The sequence below is a fragment of the Zea mays genome, chromosome 2 (assembly GCF_902167145.1).
Source record: "Zea mays cultivar B73 chromosome 2, Zm-B73-REFERENCE-NAM-5.0, whole genome shotgun sequence".
NCBI classification, from domain to species: domain Eukaryota; kingdom Viridiplantae; phylum Streptophyta; class Magnoliopsida; order Poales; family Poaceae; genus Zea; species Zea mays.
This window is the reverse complement of record NC_050097.1, coordinates 212,043,786-212,058,938: the sequence shown is the minus strand read 5'-3', so window position 1 is coordinate 212,058,938 and position 15,153 is coordinate 212,043,786.

Here is a 15,153-nt window from a genome sequence, read left to right as displayed (position 1 = left end):
GCGATGCGGTGGCGAGATTGGGACACGCGGCGCAAGATCGGAGAACGGCGGTCACCGGCGAAGCTATCCGCGCCAGCCGCAAATCCAAAAGGAAGTCGACGATGAGTCACCGGAGTGATGTCCAGCGTACGGCGGTGAAGATTCTTTTACCCGAGAGGTTATCCCCTAGCCGTGAACATGAATCCGGATGGCGGCAGCACGAATCGCGGCGCAGTGAGGTCGCCGGCGGTGAAGGTTTGCTGGCGATCTGATCTTCTTCAGTCGTGATACTGTACCATGGCAAAACAGGATTCAGTCGCCTGACAGCCCAACTTGGAGAGAGATTTTCTCTAAATTTCTAGTGACAACACAAGTCCAGCTCTGCAGCAAACTTGTAGAGCTATAAACCAGCAATAACTCGACTATAGGGGTTGGAATCAGTTGAGCATTGGATCAAGGTTAAAATGGCTCTCAAACTTGGAGCAAAGTCACTGTCAACTTGAGATTCAGACTGTATTAGTCTGACAGTCCAAGTTTGAGCATGATTATCTCTAATTTTCTCACAAGAACATGGTTTGCTCTCTTCAGCAAAATTGTTCTCCTTTGATTGGTCTACAAACTTGTTGTGGTCACTTAGGGCAAAACCCCTATCTTTTAAAAGATACAAGGCTCCAAAGTTGAGTTCTCAATACTGAATTTCAGACTTAGAATAGAACCTAATTGAGGTCCATTTTGCATTTAAGTCCAAAACCCAATATTTGGCTTACAAGTCCACACATTTGTTAACCAAAGGACTTAAGATACTATTTGACTTGGTTTTTGCACTTTAGTCCAAAAGTGGACTAATTTTGCACATAGGTCCCTAGGGTTTGGTTTTAGGGTTTTCCAGGGTTCCAATTTGGGTTTCTGGTATCCCAGGGGTTTAAATGTAATTCCACTTAAATCTTGGGATCATTTGGTGATTATTCCCCTAAAGCCTTTAGGTTTTCTTCATTTGGGTTAAGTTTTGCCCCTTGAGCCTTACTTAGGGTCAGGTTCCCTATCTAGGGTCCTATTTGCAAAACACCAAAAACAATACACTTGTTTGAAATTTTTACCTAGTGAATGCACTCTAGGTGTGTCAAACATATGCAATGCCAATGCTTATGATGCCATGTGCAAGTTTTTAGTTACAGTAACACTAGGGTTGTTACATCCTTCCCCCCATAAAAGAATCTCGTCCCGAGATTTAAAGTCCTAGGGTGAGTAATGGAAAAGGAAATGTGTCACATCTTTATTCCCTTATTTCTGGTACAAGGCAGGGGTGGTGTGGGGGTCACTTCTTTATTACAACACTAAATATACTTTACAAATTACATGAGGCTAGAAAGCCTGGGAAATTCTTATCTAAAAAGTCTTGAGTTTCCCATGTAGCCTCTTCTTCCGAATGTTGGTTCCACTGTATCTTATAGAACTTAAGAGTTTTTCTCCGGGTAACCCTGTCCTTTTGATCCAGTACTCGAATAGGATGTTCCGAGTATGTTAAATCTGGTTCCAGGACAACATCTGTTATTTCAATGGTTCGATTAGGAACCCAAAGACATTTCTTCAATTGTGACACATGGAACACATTATGTACAACAGACAATGTTTCGAGAAGTTGAAGTCGATACGCCACTGGCCCATATCTTTGAAGTATAGGAAATGGACCAATGTACCTGGGTTTAAGCTTTCCTTTTTATCCCGAAACGCGATACTCCCTTCATTGGTGAAACCTTCAAGTAGACATAGTCCCCTTCAAGAAAATACAAGGGCATTCGCTGTTTGTCTGCATAACCCTTCTACCGAGCCTGGGCTTTCTTAAGATTATAAATAATTTTCTGAACCTTTTCCTCGGCCTCCTTCACTATATCAGGCCTAAAGAAATACCTTTCTCCAGGTTCAGACCAATTTAGCGGAGTTCGACACCGTTGTCCATATAAAGCTTCAAAAGGTGCCATCTTGATACTTTCTTGATAACTATTATTGTATGAAAACTCCGCCAAAGGCAAACATTCATCCCATTTTGGTGAGAAATCCAGGACACATGCTCGCAACATATCTTCGAGTACTTGATTAATTCTCTCAGTCTGTCCACTGGTTTGTGGATGATATGCCGAACTATGGAGCAACTTAGTACCCAAGGATTTGTGAAGTGCTTCCCAAAACTTGGCTACAAATTGGGGTCCACGATCCGACACAATGGTCTTTGGAACACCATGCAGACTAAGAATACGAGCAATGTACAATTGGGCGTAGACGGTAACTGGGGATTCTGTCTTGACCGGTAAAAAGTGAGCAATCTTCGTAAGCCGATCAATTATAACCCAGATAGAATCATACCCTTTTGCAGTCCTGGGAAATCCCATGATAAAGTCCATACTTATATCTTCCCATTTCCATGTTGGGATCGGCAAAGATTGTAATGGACCAGCAGTTTTCATGTGTATGGCTTTGACACGTCTGCAAGTGTCACACTTAGCCACATAGCGTGCAATTTCAATTTTCATCTTCGTCCACCAGTAATGCTGCTTGAGATCATGATACATCTTAGTGCTTCCCGGATGAATAGAATAGCGACTAAGATGTGCTTCATCTAAGATTTGCTGGCGGAGTTCTTCATTCTTTGGCACTACTATGCGGTTATTGAACCATATCACACCTTGATCGTCTTCTTTGAAACATTTGGCTGTTCCGGCCCTTATCTTTTCCCGTATGTGCTTCATACCCACATTATCCTTTTGAGCATCAATTATCCTTTGCAAAATGATCGACTCAAGCTTTAGCTGATTCAGGGTTCCTTGTTGGACCATCCCCAGGTTTAGCTTTTCTATCTCTTGACATAAAGTGTTGTCAGCGGTCTTTACCATAAGACAGTGGCAGGAAGCCTTACGGCTCAGTGCATCTGCCACAACATTGGCTTTACCTGGGTGATAATGAATTTCTAGTTCATAGTCCTTAATAAGCTCAAGCCATCGCCTTTGCCTCATATTTAATTCTGACTGGGTGAAGATATACTTCAAGCTTTTATGATCTGTATAAATATGACAGATATTTCCCAGCAGATAGTGACGCCAAATTTTTAGGGCATGAACCACAGCAGCTAGCTCCAGATCATGAGTTGGATAATGCTCCTCATGTCGGCGCAACTGCCTTGAAGCATATGCAATTACTCGGCCCTCTTGCATTAATACACTGCCGAGTCCACTGCCTGATGCATCACAATATACACCAAAAGGTTTGGTGATGTCCGGCTGAGCCAATACCGGAGCAGTGGTTAATAATGTCTTCAATTGCTCAAAGGCTTCATTACACTTAGAAGACCAATTGAATTTAATGTCATTCTTCAATAAACTTGTGATTGGCTTCACAAGCTTAGAAAAATCTGGTATGAATATGCGAGAATATCCAGCTAGTCCAAGAAAACTCCGGACTTGGTGAACAGTGGTTGGGGGTTTCCACTCCAGAATATCCTTGACCTTGTTCAGATCTACCGCAATTCCCTTGGCAGATAACACATGCCCCAAAAATTGAATTTCCTCCAGCCAGAAAGCGCACTTGCTGAACTTGGCATACAACTGATGTTCCCTCAAGCGCGTCAATACAATCCGCAAATGTTGAGCATGCTCCTCTTCATTTTTGGAATATATCAAGATATCGTCGATGAAGACCACCACGAACTTGTCCAACTCAGGCATAAACACCGAGTTCATCAAATAAGTGAAATGGGCAGGAGCATTTGTTAGCCCAAAGGACATTACCAAATATTCAAATAAACCATACCGCGTAGTGAACGCGGTCTTCGGTATATCCTCGAGCTGAATTCGGATTTGGTGATAGCCCGACCTAAGATCAATTTTGGAGAATACCCTCGCTCCAGTCAGTTGATCAAATAGGATGTCAATCCTCGGAAGAGGGTACTTGTTCTTGATGGTGACCTCATTCAGGGGTTGATAATCCACGCACATTCGTAAGGTTTGATCCTTCTTTTTAACAAAAATGGCGGGGCAACCCCATGGAGACGAGCTTGGCCGGATGAATCCCTTATTCAGTAGATCTTGTAATTGAATCTTCAATTCCGCCAACTCATTAGGGGGCATACGGTACGATCTTCGGGAAATGGGAGCCGTACCGGGCTTTAGCTCAATTACAAATTCTACATCTCTTTCAGGGGGCAGTCCAGGCAAATCTTCTGGAAATACATCTAGAAACTCACATACTACCGGAATATCCTTGATCTCCGGTACAATGGCTTCATATATTCTACCAGAAGCTTTGGCTGGATTGGTTACGGGGATAAATAAAAGAATCTCTTCTTGATTATAGCTCAACCTGACGGTTCTGAGTTCAGTGTTGAGAATTGCCTTGTGTTGGGTTAACCAATTCATATCCAAAATCACATCTATATCTTGGCCTTTCAGAACAATCATGTTAGCAGGAAAGTTCCATCCGGCCATTATTACTGGCACTTGATAGGCCACTTCTCTAGTAAAAATGTGTCCCCCAGGTGAATGAATTTTAAATCCTTCTTTTGATTCATGGCATGAAATGTGATGTTGCTCCACAAATGCCTTGCTAATAAATGTATGCGAAGCACCAGAATCAAAAAGAATAATTGCAGGGTGACTGGCCACGAGAAACGTACCCATCATCACCGGTTCACCTTCCGGTGTAGTGGCCACTTGAGTATAGTATACCCACCCCGTCTTCTTTGCATTCTTCCCCACATTATTTCCCTTGGGCTGAGCTGACTTCCCAGATCCTTACTGAGCATTTGATTGATTCTGCTTGGGATATGGGCAGTCTTTGATGAAATGTCCCGACTTGCCACAATTAAAACACCCGGTTGAGGAGCTGGGCAAAGCAGGGAATCGAGTGCCCGGGGCACCCGGCTGATTTGGGGTAGTGGGGGCATTGTTGGGGCGAATAATGATTGGCTGCTTGAAAGGGAATGAGGGCGGTCGAGAAAAAGAACGATTTTGGCTAGAAGGCCGGATCACAAACCGTTGCCTCTTTGCCTGGCCCTGATTAGGCTTCTCACCACCAAATCCCTTGTTCTTCCCGGAACCTGCATATTTTGCTTCAACAGATAAGGCTGTGCTGATAGCCTTTCCATACGTGAGATCTATGCAGGTGGCCATTTTTCTCTGCAATCGATCATTCAGACCCCTCATAAAGCAGTTCTTCTTCTTTAAATCAGTATTCACCTGATCGATAGCATACTGCGACAGGTGATTAAACTTGTTGAGATACTGATTGACGGTATCTCCTCCTTGTTTCAGCTTCATGAACTCTTCTTGCTTCATATGCAGAACACCTTCGGGTTTGTAGTGCTCGCGGAAGGCCACTTTAAATTCTTCCCATGTGACTTGATGGTTGGCAGGTTGAATAGCCACATAATTCCCCCACCAGGTACTGGCAGGGCCGCGCAGTTGTTGCGCTGCGAACAACGGCTTCTGTGTCTCTGAACAGCGGAGAAGACCAAATTTTTGTTCAATAACCCGTATCCACTCATCAGCTTCCAATGGGTCCTCAGCCTTGACAAATAGTGGTGGACGGGTTTCAGAGAAATCCAGATATGTGGTTTCACCGGGGCCTTGCTGATAACCCCTTCCACCATGCTGCTGGAATTGTTGGCCCGCCATTTCTCTCAAAAAGCGGGTATTGTCTGCAGTTGCGTTCACCAAGGCGGCAATCGCCTCGGCCAATGTGGGAGGAACCGGAGGTGGATTTGGGGTAACATCCCTCCCCCTAGAAGTTCCTACTGCATCCTGTCCTCGAGTCCTGGTAGGCATCTGAGGCAAAGAACATTTGAAGTAAACATAATATGCCAGAGAAACCTTCCATTTTACATTACTATAAAAAGTAATGATACAGACTCGATGTTATACAACAGGATACATTACCCATTATACAATAGTTCAATACACTACTTCTATTTCTACAAGCTATACTACTCCTGCTTCTGATTGCTCTTGGCAGCTTCATCGTCAGGTGTGGGAGACCATTCATCGACCAGCCTCATAGAAGGAGGGGTCCTAAAAGGTCTCACTCCCCACCAAGCGCTTCTCCCGCATTATGCGAGGGTCCGACTTCTGACCTGACAGGATCCGCAGGGACATGTGGGTGTAATTGCGAATACAGTACATGAACTTCTTCATGTAAAGTATTGCAATATGCCTACAAGTTGTCAATAGCAGTGCTAAGTTCTTCGACTCGTGCTCGAGCCTTCGCTTCCTTAGCCCAAGCTACTGAACGAGACTGTACCGCCCAATCAAGCGCCAAATCTCGATCAGCAAGTTGATCTTGCAGGGTGCGGATATAACTTCTTAATTCATTTATTCGGTCACCATCCGCAACCCATAAATTGGTCCTGCGTTGTAACTCTGTTTGAAGTTGATTCACGCGGGCTTCGAGATCACCAATTGGATCATTGCTCCCGCTACTGCTATCTTGTTCCCGTGGGGCAAGTTGGTGTCGAGGTACACCGATAGGTCCAGTATGCTTTCGCGCTGTTTTCCTTGTACGTGGCGGCATTTTCTAAGGGGGAAATTTATTAGTACAATTCTTAGCATGATGCATGAATAATTACAGAATCAACCTTAGTTGATTCAACCTTCTATACATTGCACTCTTCCTATCTGGTCTTTGAAATAAACTCTTCAGAGATGCTTAGGTAAGAAGAGAAGAAATTTTTCCTTGGTAAGTTTAAGAAAACCCTTTTGAAGATGCTACATAGTATCTGCCAAGAAGGGCTACGCTCCGATACCAGCTGTGACGGAACCTCCCAAGTCATTAGGCCCACCTACAGTTGTCCTTGTCCAACAGACATCAGACAACCCTGTAGATGTTCCTGAATCACTTGACAAGTTCGGTATCTTTATCCTTACCTTTCCAGGAACGTTTCACCCGTCTGACAGACAATATGTTCATCGGAGATGCGAAAATGCCGAAGTGATTACATAAACTTACATTTATTGAAAAGTAAGAGTAAGTCGTTTAATACAGACCAGAGTATAAGCGAGTGCAGAAAAGTATTATTACAATACCTAGGAGGCAAAAACTCCTCCCATTAAGTTCTTTACATAAAAGTTTTTAAGGAGGACTCGGTCCTCCGGCAGCTTCAATCTTGATTATCTTCACTTTTCACCACCTTGGTACAAAAACAACAAAAGTTTGTTGTCTCCTCACCTAAAAACAACGGGGAAATAAACCCTGAGTATGGAATTACTCAGCAAGTCTTACCCGACTAAGGAAAAGACTCTCAAGGGTATGCTGGTTATATGGGAGTCAAGGTAAGGCCTTTCAATAATCAAAGACTCTGTTTGCAGAATTGCTTACTAAAGTGGATCCTTAAAATCCAATTGTATTGTCAGGTTAAGTAAAATTACTTGCAGCTAGAGTTCTTTCTACCCTAGTTCAATCACTTGACCTGCACTAGCCAATTTCTTATCAACCCTTCATCTTCACTGGATTGCTACGTGTAAGTCAGTGGCCAAGTCTCCATAACCGCGGAGGTACGGCGATCCGAATCGATTATACTCAGCTGAGGATCTCCGATCACACGACATATGTAGCACTTAATCCTTGCATATGTCAACCCGCCACCGAGTTTCTTAAGACCAGATCAGGTTCACGCAAACCGAGAGCACAGATACACCACCGTCCAGCCTCTTGCCACGGAGGGTACACGCTACTCTCGCCACCGCTCCACACCCATTTCGTGTTATCTTATTCTGGCCTTAGTCCACCCGAGGCAAAGCTTACCCATGATGAGGCATGTGACCAGTTAAAGGGTCCTCGGTCAGCAGGCTTACATCGAGACGGCCCTTAACCGACTCAGATGGAGACACTACACCGAGACTCTCTTTCTCGTGCAAGTCACCCGCCCGGTCTCAGCTTAATCATTTAACCCCAAAGGTTGGTACCTGGCAGAGGTACATCTTTTCCGATGTTGAATCCATCAAGGCCTTTGACAGATTCACCATCAAGTTTTATTTTGAAAACAACCCTCCCACTTTGCCAAACATCTTTTGTAAAACAAATCCTTTTGCCAATACTAAGCATAGAAAAACCTTTTTACAAAAACAGGGTTTCAAGGAAGGTAATCAAATTCAAGGAAAGTAATGCAGGAATTGTTTAAGCAAACAACACCTATCACCTAGTGCATCAAGCAAGTGAGAAAGATTTTAAAACACAAGGGGGGTGACAAATGCACCGGGGCTTGCCTTTGTTTATGGGTGAGTCAGGCTCAGATCCACAAATATCGAAGTAGAAACAGTTCTCAGCCTGTGTTTCCAAAGGTGGTGGTACTTGCTCTTCAGTGGCTTCTACTTCTTCCTCGTGTTCTAATCATAACCACATATATGTATAAGAATGAATGTCATGTAATGCTCATGAAAGTGCAAAGATAATATAAACTTATTATCTAAGTCTTGAATACAATTTTCCTTCACGGAACTCCAAGAACTTAGGGTTTCCAGAGTCAGTAAAGGAGTTCACAGGGCAGGGGGGTGTTTTGGGATTTGGTGATCAAACAAGGTCCAAATCAACCCAATTCCTACCCAAGGCTTCTAAATAATATAAGAAGCTCATATATAAAATTTTTGAGCATTTTTGGGATTACCATTTATCTTTTAAAAATCCAGAACTACTATCTTAAACTATTTTAAATACCTTAAAATTCCCTGTTTACATTAAAAATCATGAAACTAATTTTATTAAATTTTATGGAAAATAAGAAGTCTAGGAAAATTAGTTTCACAATTTTACCATTTTTCTACAATTTTCTACATATTTCTAAAGTTCTCCTGAAAAAGAAAAAGGAAAATACTCAACGGTATTGGGCTCAAACTGGCCCGAGCGGCCCAACTTTACGCAGAAGCGCGCCCGCGCACGCGCCCGCACTGGTGATTTCGCAAAAAGGGCCCTAAACAAACAAATAACTCGACGCGGGGTCATTTACTATTGCGCAGAGTCACTGACAGATTGCAGATAGGTCCTTGAACTTCTATTCCTTCGCAGACCAAGGTCCACGACGGCGTTCACGCACGGCCGAAGTCCGACGAGCCTCTGTACCGGCCAATTGGGGCAACGGCTAGGTTCTCCGAGTAGCAGACATGAAATTGGGGCTACCTTGATCATTTCCCCCAACCTAATTGCATCTAAGACCAACTACGGAGCTCTGGCCACGGTGACCGAGAGCATGGTGGCTAGATCGTCGTGTTCCCAGCGACTGGTGGTCTCCTAGTTTAAATTGGAGGCTCGGCGAGCATCACAGAGTAACCAGAGTGCTCAAACAAGGGAGAGGGAGCAATGAATTAACCTAGAAAGAGCTGGCCGCGGTGAGATTGGGTTTCGGGTGGCGGAGAATGGGTTTGGGGCGAATTCAAAATTCGCGGGCTTGGGCGAACAGTTGCGAGCAATACGTGGTGGCTAGGTGGGTGATGGTGTTGTGAAGCTCTCTGCAGGGTCAATTTATAGATCCTCGGGGCGGTGGCTCTTAATTTGAGCGGACAGCGTGGGCGGGCGGAGATGAGGAAGAGCCTTGGCGCGGTGAATACGTGTCCAGTGGCGTGGCAGTAACTCCGGCAGTCGACGGGCACTTAGAGGGAGTCACAGCGATGCGGTGGCGAGATTGGGACACGCGGCGCAAGATCGGAGAACGGCGGTCACCGGCGAAGCTATCGGCGCCAGCCGCAAAGCCAAAAGGAAGTCGACGATGAGTCACCGGAGTGATGTCCAGCGTACGGCGGTGAAGATTCTTTTACCCGAGAGGTTATCCCCTAGCCGTGAACACGAATCCGGACGGCGGCAGCACGAATCGCGGTGCAGTGAGGTCGCCGGCGGTGAAGGTTTGCTGGCGATCTGATCTTCTTCAGTCGTGATACTGTACCATGGCAAAACAGGATTCAGTCGCCTGACAGCCCAACTTGGAGAGAGATTTTCTCTAAATTTCTAGTGACAACACAAGTCCAGCTCTGCAGCAAACTTGTAGAGCTATAAACCAGCAATAACTCGACTATAGGGGTTGGAATCAGTTGAGCACTAGATCAAGGTTAAAATGGCTCTCAAACTTGGAGCAAAGTCACTGTCAACTTGAGATTCAGACTGTATTAGTCTGACAGTCAAAGTTTGAGCATGATTATCTCCAATTTTCTCACAAGAACATGGTTTGCTCTCTTCAGCAAAATTGTTCTCCTTTGATTGGTCTACAAACTTGTTGTGGTCACTTAGGGCAAAAACCCTATCTTTTAAAAGATACAAGGCTCCAAAGTTGAGTTCTCAATACTGAATTTCAGACTTAGAATAGAACCTAATTGAGGTCCATTTTGCATTTAAGTCCAAAACCCAATATTTGGCTTACAAGTCCACACATTTGTGAACCAAAGGACTTAAGATACTATTTGACTTGGTTTTTGCACTTTAGTCCAAAAGTGGACTAATTTTGCACATAGGTCCCTAGGGTTTGGTTTTAGGGTTTTCCAGGGTTCCAATTTGGGTTTCTGGTATCCCAGGGGTTTAAATGTAATTCCACTTAAATCTTGGGATCATTTGGTGATTATTCCCCTAAAGCCTTTAGGTTTTCTTCATTTGGGTTAAGTTTTGCCCCTTGAGCCTTACTTAGAGTCAGGTTCTCTATCGAGGGTCCTATTTGCAAAACACCAAAAACAATACACTTGTTTGAAATTTTTACCTAGTGAATGCACTCTAGGTGTGTCAAACATATGCAATGCCAATGCTTATGATGCCATGTGCAAGTTTTTAGTTACAGTAACACCAGGGGTGTTGCAGCAACGCTGTCATTGGTCTAGCAATCTTTGAAAAGCCTTCAATGAAACGCCTATAGTATCCGGCCATTCCAATGAAACTCTTAATTCCACAAACATCTTTCGGTACTTTCCAGTTCAGAATGTCTGCTACTTTCTTTGGATCCACAGCTAACCCATCTTGGTTTATGATGTGACCCAAAAACAAGACTTCATGAATCCAGAACTCGCATTTACTCAGCTTGGCATACAACTGATGCTCTCGTAGCCTTTGCAGTACCATCTTCAAATGTTCCACGTGTTCTTCCTCACTTTGAGAATATATGAGAATATCGTCGATGAACACTACCACAAACTTGTCTAGGTAGTCCATGAACACACTGTTCATCAGATACATAAAGAAGGCTGGCGCATTCATCAGACCAAAGGACATAACTGTATACTCATATAACCCATACTTGGTGATGAATGTTGTCTTCGGTATGTCTGAGGGTCGGATTCTGAGTTGATGGTAACCTGATCTCAGATCTATCTTCGAGAATACGCTGGCACCTCTGAGCTGGTCAAACAGATCTTCTATCCTTGGCAGGGGGTACTTGTTCTTAATGGTGACTTCATTCAGGGCTCTGTAATCTATACACATCCTCTTGGTACCATCTTTCTTCTCTACAAACAATACTGGAGCGGCCCAAGGCGAGGTACTTTGTCTAATGTAACCCTTCTCTAACAGCTCATCTATCTGCTTCTTGAGTTCCACCAATTCTGGCCCAGACACTCGATAGGCTCTTTTGGAAATGGGGGCGGTACCAGGGATAAGCTCTATGGCAAATTCGACTTTTCTCTCGGGTGGCATGCCCGTTAGTTCCTCGGAAAACACATCCAGAAAGTCCGACACAACCTTGATAGCCTCGAGCGGGTTGGCCTCCTTGCTATCAACCGAAATCTGGTGACAATCACCTTTCGCTGTTTTAGGCATCCTTAGCTCAGCCACTACCTCCTCTCTGGACGGGGACTTCAATGTTACGGTCCTCTTGTCACAGCTAACATTCGCTTCATACTTCATTAACCAATTCATCCCTAGGATGACATCTACCCCAGGGGTGTCTATTACTATTAGGTCGCTGGGGAACCCTATCCCCCTTATTTCCACCCTTATATTTGAGCATATTTTATCTGCTTGCACTTTGCCAACGACCGAATTAATCCTCATGGGCGGCATCATTGCCTCTACTGAGATGTTATGCATTTCTACCCATGTTGCAGTGACAAATGAATGAGTTGCACCAGTATCAAATAGCACTTTTGCTGGATGAGATTCGACTGAGAACATACCTACTGCCACATCTGGTGCATCCTGGATTGCTTCAGCCTCCAAGTGGTTCACCTTTCCATGGTTGTACGCATGGCCACGATTACCTGCTGCTTGTTGGGGTACACCTTGCCTTGCTGGAGCATTGGGATTTGTCTGCTGCTGCGCCATCTTCTTTGGGCAATGCATCGCCCAGTGGCCTTGTTCTCCACAGTGGAAGCATCCTCTGCCTCCTCCTTGTGCTGGGGCTGCTTGGTTGTTCTGATTCGCTGCTGGGGCAGGAAGGCGAGGTGCCTGGTTGTTCTGCCTCTGATACTGGTTACCTCCCTGCTGGCTATTCTGGCGATACTGCTGCTGTTGTGGGTACTACCTCTGAAATTGCTGCTGGTACGGGCGTTGACTCTGATGTTGGTATCCCTGTGGGTGGCCATGCTTGCCTTGATGAGATGAACTGCCTGAGTAGCGGGGGCGGCTGTTGCTGAGAGCACCTAGAGGGGGGGTGAATAGGTGATCCTATGAAACTTGAAAACTTAATGCCACAAAACTTTGTTAGGCGTTAGCACAATAATGCCAAGTGGCCAAAGAGGAGTCTCAACAAAACACAATAACCATAAGAGATCAATCATAGAGATGGCATAGTGGTTTATCCCGTGGTTCGGCTAAGACCAACGCTTGCCTACTCCACGTTGTGGCGTCCCAATGGACGAGGGTTGCAATCAACCCCTCTCAAGTGGTCCAAAGACCCACTTGAATACCACGGTGTTTTGCTTGCTTTACTATATCCCGTTTGCGAGGAATCTCCACAACTTGGAGCCTCTCGCCCTTACACTTGAAGTTCACAAAGAAGCATGGAGTAAGGGAGGGATGAGCAACGCACACAAGACACAAAATCAGAATGTCAACACGCACACAAGTCGCAACAAGAGCTCGCAACACAACCCGACGAGTTCACAACTCAACTAGAGCTCTAGATGCTATCACGAAGAAACAAATGCGTGGAATCGAAGTCTTGGTGCTTAGGAATGCTTTGAGTATGCTTGGTGTGCTCCTCCATGCTCCTAGGGGTCCCTTTTATAGCCAAAAGGCAGCTAGGAGCCGTTGAGAGCATTCCAGGAAGGCTGATCTTGCCTTCTGTCGCCTAGCGCACCGGACAGTCCGGTGCACCACCGGACACTGTCCGGTGTGGATTTGTTTCCTTGTTTGGCGAAGTCGACCATTGCTGATTGAGAGCCGTTGGCGCACCAGACACTGTCCGGTGCACACCGGACAGTCCGGTGCCCCAATGTGACCGTTGGCTCGCCCACGCGTCATGCGCGGAATCCTCGACCGACCGTTGCCCCGGCTGATCGTTGGCTCACCGGACAGTCCGGTGAATTATAGCCGTACGCCGTTGATGGTTTCCCGAGAGCGACGAGTTCGCCTGTGAACGGCTCACCAGACAGTCCAGTGCACCACCGGACAGTCCGGTGATTTATAGCCATACACCGCCGTCGAACTCCCGAGAGCAGCAAGTTCGCCAGAGCCAGTCTGGCGCACCGGACAGTGTCCGGTGCACCACCAGACAGTCCGGTGCACCTAGACTGAGCAGGCTTTGGCTGAACAAAGCCATCTCTTCTCTAACTTGATTTTTCCTGTTTCCAGCACTTAGACACAATACATTAGTCCATAAAACAATGTACTAAGTCTAGAAACATACCTTTTGACATGATTTGCACTTTGTCCACCACTTTGCAAAGATTAACACAAAAGCACTTGTGTTGGCACTCAATCACCAAAATACTTAGAAATGGCCCAAGGGCACATTTCCCTTTCAATCTCCCCCTTTTTGGTGATTTATGCCAACACAGCATAAAGCAACTAGAACAAGTGCAATATCAATGCAAATGAAAACTCAATATAGTTTTGATTCATATTTGGCATATATGAATCACTCTTTGCCACCACTTGGTTTGTTTTTGCAAATCAAACTCAATTTCCTATCTCTAAGTCAAATTCACTTGTAGAGACATAAAGAGAGGTATTCCAAAAGAAATTGATCAAGGATTTCAAAAACTCCCCTTTTTCCCATAATCAACACTTCTCCCCACAAGAGGCCAACTTTTGACAAAAGAGACAATAAAAGAGTTTTGACAAACCAAAAGCTCTATTCTACTATTTTCAAAATTTCTCAAGTGGTAGCTGATCCATTTATTGCTTTGGCCTTTATTTTCTCCCCCTTTGGCATCAAGCACCAAAACGGGATCAATCTTGGCCCTATAACCCCATTGCCTCACCAAAATCTTCAAATAAGAATACAAAGGCAATAGGAGTACATGAGATGAACTTGGAATAAGTTACCCTCTCATCGGAGTGCAGTGGAAGTCTTTCATGGTCCAAGTCCACCTTTTCCCTTTCAAACCTCCTTTGAGACTAAATCAAGCAAACTCAAGCACATGGTTAGTCTCAAAGGGTCAAGTTGTAGCACAACTCCCCCTAAAAATGTGCATCACTTGCAAGAGGACTTGTGAGGTCCGGGGAGTGTTTGTACAACTTGAGCACCACAAGTAAACAACAAAATGCATAAGGAACATGATCAAAGGCATAAACACATGTATGCTATAAATCAATCCAAGTTCCGCGAATCTAAGACATTTAGCTCACTAAGCAGCCTGCAAAAGGTCTTCTCATCTAAAGGCTTAGTGAAGATATCGGCTAGCTGGTTCTCGGTGCTAACATAAAACACTTCGATATCTCCCTTTTGCTGGTGGTCTCTCAAAAAGTGATGTCGGATGTCAATGTGCTTTGTGCGGCTGTGCTCAATAGGATTTTCCGCTATTCGGATAGCACTCTCATTGTCACATAGGAGTGGGACTTTGCTCAGATTGTAGCCAAAGTCCCGGAGGGTTTGCCTCATCCAAAGTAGTTGCGCGCAACACTGTCCTGCGGCAATGTACTCGGCCTTAGCGGTGGATAGGGCAACGGAAGTTTGTTTCTTAGAATTCCATGACACCAGGGACCTTCCTAAGAATTGGCACGTCCCCGATGTACTCTTCCTATCGACCTTACATCAAGCATAGTCAGAGTCTGAATATCCAATCA